Here is a 6,126-nt window from a genome sequence, read left to right on the forward strand (position 1 = left end):
TGATCAGTCCAAAAATTAAGGAACTTGAAATATCTGACCATCTCATTTTGATTAGTACCATAGTTAATTAAAAGAGGACAGTGATCAGAGCTGATCCTAGGCATGTGAATGATATTAGAAATAGGGAAAATGTCATTCCAGTTGTTATTTACCACCATCCTGTCTAATCTTTTCCAGATAACATTTTCTTCTTTTCTTTCATTGCACCATGTAAGTCCTCTTTAAGAGAAACCAATATCATTAAGGCCACAATTTTGAAGGCATTCCATGAATGGAATTATTTTGTTGAGTCTATGAGGTCTTCCTCCCATTTTCTCCTTGGTAGAAAGAATGCTATTGAAATCTCCACAAACATCCCAAGGAGCATTAATGATATGAGTAGTATTCCTCATATAAGCCCATAGATCTTCTCTCCCAGCAGTTTTGGATTTAGCATAAACTGTAGAGATAAAACATTCTATATCATTATTCATAAACTTACAGGTGACCATCTAATCATAGCTAGTCCAGACTGAGCATTTCAGAGAAGAATCCCAGAACACCCAAATCTTGTTGCTATAATTGACATGACATCCGTGCATACCAAGAATAACTTTATATATTTCAATAGTGGTTTCTTTAATAAAAGGCTCCTGAATAACTACCAAAGAAATTCTATGTTGTAAAATCATGTGTTTTAGCCTTTCAGTGGAGGCTTGAGACTTCATCCCTCTAATGTTCCAATTGAGAATATTAATCATTAAGACCAGTAGAGAATGGTTTTTGTAAATTCAGCTTTTGGCCTCTTATGATAGGAGCTTCTCTGAATGATTGCCCTTGCTTGTGTTTGTGATTTTTCTTAGGTGACTGATTCCTTTGCTCGATATCTTTGGGATTTTTTTGATGATTGGCTTTATTGGCACTAGATCCCACCACTGTTTGTATAAGATTTTCTACTTCCTCATCTGATGAATCTTCTGACACTTCTTCTTCTGAGGAACTAGCATCTGCCTATTCATCACTGGATTCCTTATCTTGATCTTGTCCTTTTTCATATTAAGCTTTCTCCTTTCCCCTGTCTTGATTATCAGGTTCCTTCTCCTTACTCAATTCTTCAAAATTATTCTGAGTCATAGGAATGTTAGGCTCTAAAGGTTTCTGTGTTTGTTTGTTTCCTCGTTTGTCCTCATGAGATTTTATGTGAGCCTTCTTGCTTCTGCTACCTTTCCTTCCTCTGACTTCTTGCTAATCATCACCAAATATGTCAACCTGCATTTCATTATGATCTTTGATAAGAAATACCTGTTTCTGAGATTTGTTAGGATCATTGTCATTAACTTCAGTAGATATCATCTGAGCATTATCATCATCATTTTGCATTTCATTTTGGTTAACACAATTGGATGTGATATTAGTGTCCTGGACAGTCTCAACCTGCTCCAAAGCAATCACCTGATCATTCGTATCATCTTTCTCTTTGAGATTATTGTTGACCATGGCACTTTTAGTAGCACTGTTTTCTTTTTCATTGGTATCATCAATGCTGATAACATGATCTTCTTTGTCAACATTATTGGTTTCATTGACATCCCTCTCCTTAGAAACAGTTTTTTCATTGGTAGGCATTGGTTTGTCTTTACCAAACAAGGATCCAGTAGGCTTGTATACAATTTTTGGGGGTTCACTTTGTCCCCTTTTGTTAGTTCTGGGAACATTCTGGTTTTTCTTTGCATCTCTACCCCTTTCATTCTTTTGTAGAATGGAAACTTGTTTTTTGGGCTCATCTTTTGTAGGTTCAACCTCCACCTGTTTGTTGTTGTGTTCATTTTTCCTCTCAGCTTCCTTTTTTTCCTCCTGCATCCTCTTTTCAAGTACCCTACAATTTGCTAAGTTGTGTCCCAATCTCCTACAATGTTTGCAATACTTAGGAATATTTTCATATTCAATTCTTTGGACAAATCCTTTGAGAGGAGAGTCCTCATCTTCATCCCCAATCCAAACATTATGAATCAAAGGCTTTAAGAGATCAATTTCAATTCAAACCTTTGCCATGCAGGTCTATTTAGACTTTTAGTAGCTAAGTCCAATTCAAGAGGAATACCAGCATCACTTATAATTTGTTTAATATAATTCCAGTTATGCAAGTGAAATGGCAAACCTGGAAGTAGAGCCCAGCCTGGGACAGTTGGTAAATCTTCTTCAGGTTTAAAGTTCGGAGTCCATTTTTGGTGCCACATTTGAAGATCATCAAATTCAATCATCCTCTTATATAGCACCATATTGAAGTCTTCCTCGTAAGTGAAGTTCAAGAACACATTGAAATTGTCGAATACATCTATCCTGACAGTTCCTTTTAGCGAGAATTTTTAAGAGAATCTAGAGCGGAGAGCATCAATTGGGGTCGAGTCTTGATGAATCGGCCCACTAGTGTTCTCCTACATTGATACGCCATCTTGCCATAAAATTTCCTAGACTTGAAGATCGCAGCATGCATCCCATTGTGATTAGTTTTCCTTGCTATTGCAGGTTGTTCACGATGGATTTGATTAACAGAGGAGTTGGAGGGATCGGTTACCGAGGTGGCATAAGAGATACCTATTTTCTAAATTGCTTGAGGGTTCGAATTCACCCTAGCTGGAGCATCAATATTATCATCTCCACTCGCTGGAGGACGCCTATCGGCGGTCCCATGGTCGGAAGCGTGAGACACAAACGCTGGTGTTTAGAGAGTCATTATGTTGATGAGAGAGAAGAGAGAAAATAGCCGTTTTTTTCTTTATCAGTTTGAATTTAAGTTTATCTATTTATTTTCCTTCATGGTAATCTTTATATGATATATGAAAGTTATGGGCTTTCTTTACAAAATCCAAAAAAAAAAAAAAAAAAAAGCTTCTCTATTAATACATGGAAAAATCATTTTTAATGATATAGAAGGAATGCCATAGAACCACTAGCGCCCTTGCACAAGTACTTCTCAAACTCTTCCAACAAAATTAGCATATTCCCACCTTTAATTTGCTTAATGGAATGCCAACTCTATTTGAGAGCTTACTCAATTTGTCAATCTCATAGTCATATAAAAGAGAGGGATTGTGGTAGATTGAGAATTACACAAACTATTTACTAATTAATATGAATTTTCACAATATTGAAATGTATGGGACGTGCTCATTATGTTTGGCAATTAAAGGAAACTTTATTAATTACCAATGACCTTACCTCTATATATTTCATCCCCAGATGTCATGTTGAGAGAACTAGAAACACACTAAGAGAAAAAATCAAATAATTAAAAAAAATATATATTTACAAAAAAACTTGTAAAGATAAAAGTAAAAGTCTAATCTAGAAAAATAGCTAATTTCTAAGTCCCTGGTACTTGTTGCTCCCAAACGCACACTTAATTATACGCTGTCGTACAAGTAATATATGATTAAAGTCCATATATCGTACTCACAGGGACTTATGATTAACTATTTACTAAATTAAACTAATGTTAATTATCTAAACAAGAAATAAAATCCAAAGTTATATTTATAAACTAACTAAAAATAAAAGAAAGCAAATAATGAACTTCAACCAAGAAAGAGCAGATTTTTATCGTAGAAATAAATCTAGGGCTATGACTACTAACAATCCAAGTTGAGTCTTCTAATCGTACATCTATTTTTTTTCCTGGATTACTAGTTGATGGGTTAATTATTGCTTTATGAGTATCTTCCGAGTTGCTCACAAGCCTGTAGATGTTACTCTAACGCCTATATTCCTATGGTCATCAGAAAATAACAAAAACACATTTATAGCCCCGTATTCAACTAAACAAGGCTAAAGGGTATATTTTTATCCTCATTAGCGAAACGATTATTCAAACAAGCTCTATTTATTCTTATTGCGCATGCAAATTCCTTATCCCTAGTTCAATTCACACGCCACAGATAGTGTTCAACTATTAGCCAGATAATCATACAATTAAGACCGAGAATAAATAAATAACCCAAAGATGGAAAACCAATAGATGTAAATGATAATCAAACGTCAACTTTCATATTTGAGCCAAAACCCTAGAACTAAAGAGTTTAGCTCCACATATACATGGAGGAAAAATAACAAATCATCCGAATAAAAACATAAAACCGAGTATTACAAAGAATAGAAGGTAAAACCCTGTAACTAAGGCCTCCATGGCGGCTCCAAGCTCTCTCTAGGTCCAAAGTTCTCCAAAAAACTATGTCATATGGACTATTTATAGATGTAGGAAAAAGCCCAAATAAAATAACTGAGTCCAAACGAATTGGGAAATAATTAGATTCCAGAAAATGGCTCATGCATCGAACTAGCCGAAGCTTAAAAAAAATTCTCGTGTTCACTGTTGGTTGCTTCTGTTACACCTTATGAATTTTCGGGTCGTCGTAAGCAAACTAGTGTGAATATAGAGAGGCTATGATACCCCTAAAAGGTTAAGGAAGACTTTTAATAAGTGTTAGACAAGTATTTAAAGGTTTCGGAATCAAGCGAATCGAAGAAATTAGGTTCGTTGAAAATTTGAAAAAACTTGGCAGAATTTTTGACAGGATTTTGGTCCAACTTCAAAGAGGCATATCTCCTAGAATATAAGGAGTTACAGAATCCATACCTATGTAAATTGAAGTTCAGCGAGTCTTCTTTCCAATGCAACTAACAGATCGCATTTCTGTGAAGTACGGAGGAAAGTACAGACCATATAATAAAGTACATCCCGCACTTTTTGGGCGTAGCTTGCCAAAATTTCACGAAAGTTAAAATTTTTTCCTCCAAAGTACGGGATGAACAGTATCACGTACTTTGAAGTACATGATGAACAGTAACCCGTACTTTGCCCGAAATTTCCAGAAATTTGAGTTGGTGGAATTTTTTTCCCAAGCTTTTAAATGGCCATTTCCACGACCTAGGCTTCATTTTTTCACCTAAAATAAATCCCTAAAGCCTCTCTAAGCTTCCATTAACATCCATAACCACCCCAACTCAAATCAAGGAAGGATCAAACTCCTAAATCCTCAACTAGTTTATAGAAAGGTGCTTGCTCTTGTTTCTACATAGAGTTGTGGTGAACTTGGTCTTGAAACAAGTTGTGTGAGTTGAAGTTCTTCAAATACAAGGTATGTTCCTCACCCTATTTGTATGGTTGAGTTATTCTAAAGGTTTAATACCCCTTAGAAAGGAAAAGAATTAAAGTGGAGAAGCTATAAATGTGGTAGTGAGGAAGATGACTATGAGGTGAACTCAAAAAGGGGATTTGGTTAAATTTAAGACTAATTTGAATATAACTTCTTGATTATGAGATTATGGATGTTGTTATTGTTGTTTGGGGGCTGTTTTGCAATATGGTGGAAGTTGATAAAATAGGGGAAGTGCTGCCCAAATTTCGTTAGCTCGTAATTATGCTAGTTTGAACTTAAGAAGGTTTTCAAGACTTAACCTTAGTGTAAATCCTCTTAAACGTAGATTTCGCGGACGTTAGAGGAGAACGTTAAGTAAATAGAAGTCGTAAAGGTATGTAAGGCTACCCCTTTCTTTCAAAAGGCATGAATCCTATGTTATGATCCCCTATATGCTATCTATGTTACCTTTACCCCTAGAAGTTCTAGTGAACCTTAACTCTCAAGATTCTTATGATATGATTGAGCTTACCATGAAATTCTTGACTACATTCATGATAGTTGGTCTCATCTTGTGTTGTTATTCCCTCAAAGCAAGACAAGATAGTGATGATGCTTATGATGATGATTTTCATCCTAGAAAGGCTAAAGCTTAAAGTTCTCAATGTTTTCATGATACTAATGAGTTTGTCACATATTTATTGATTTTATTCATTATTGATGATCTCACCTTTTGATCATTGTCCCTTCAAGGTGAGATGTAGCGACGATTAATGTTCCATAACATAATCGGAGGTTACCGACCTTACGTCACTCCGATAGAGTTGTAGCTTTTAATTGGGCTCTCATGCATGCTTATTTTTATGTATAATTGCATCGGGCCTAGTCGGTCGGGCAGACACTGCTTATGGATGATGATAGTTACACCGTACCTAGTTGGCCGGGCAGTCACCACTAGTGGGCGGCATGAGATGATTACCCCGGACGCGGGCTAGTGATGATATTATGTTAT

Source organism: Lycium barbarum, chromosome 9 (genome assembly GCF_019175385.1).
Source record: "Lycium barbarum isolate Lr01 chromosome 9, ASM1917538v2, whole genome shotgun sequence".
In the NCBI taxonomy this organism is placed as follows: Eukaryota; Viridiplantae; Streptophyta; class Magnoliopsida; order Solanales; family Solanaceae; genus Lycium; species Lycium barbarum.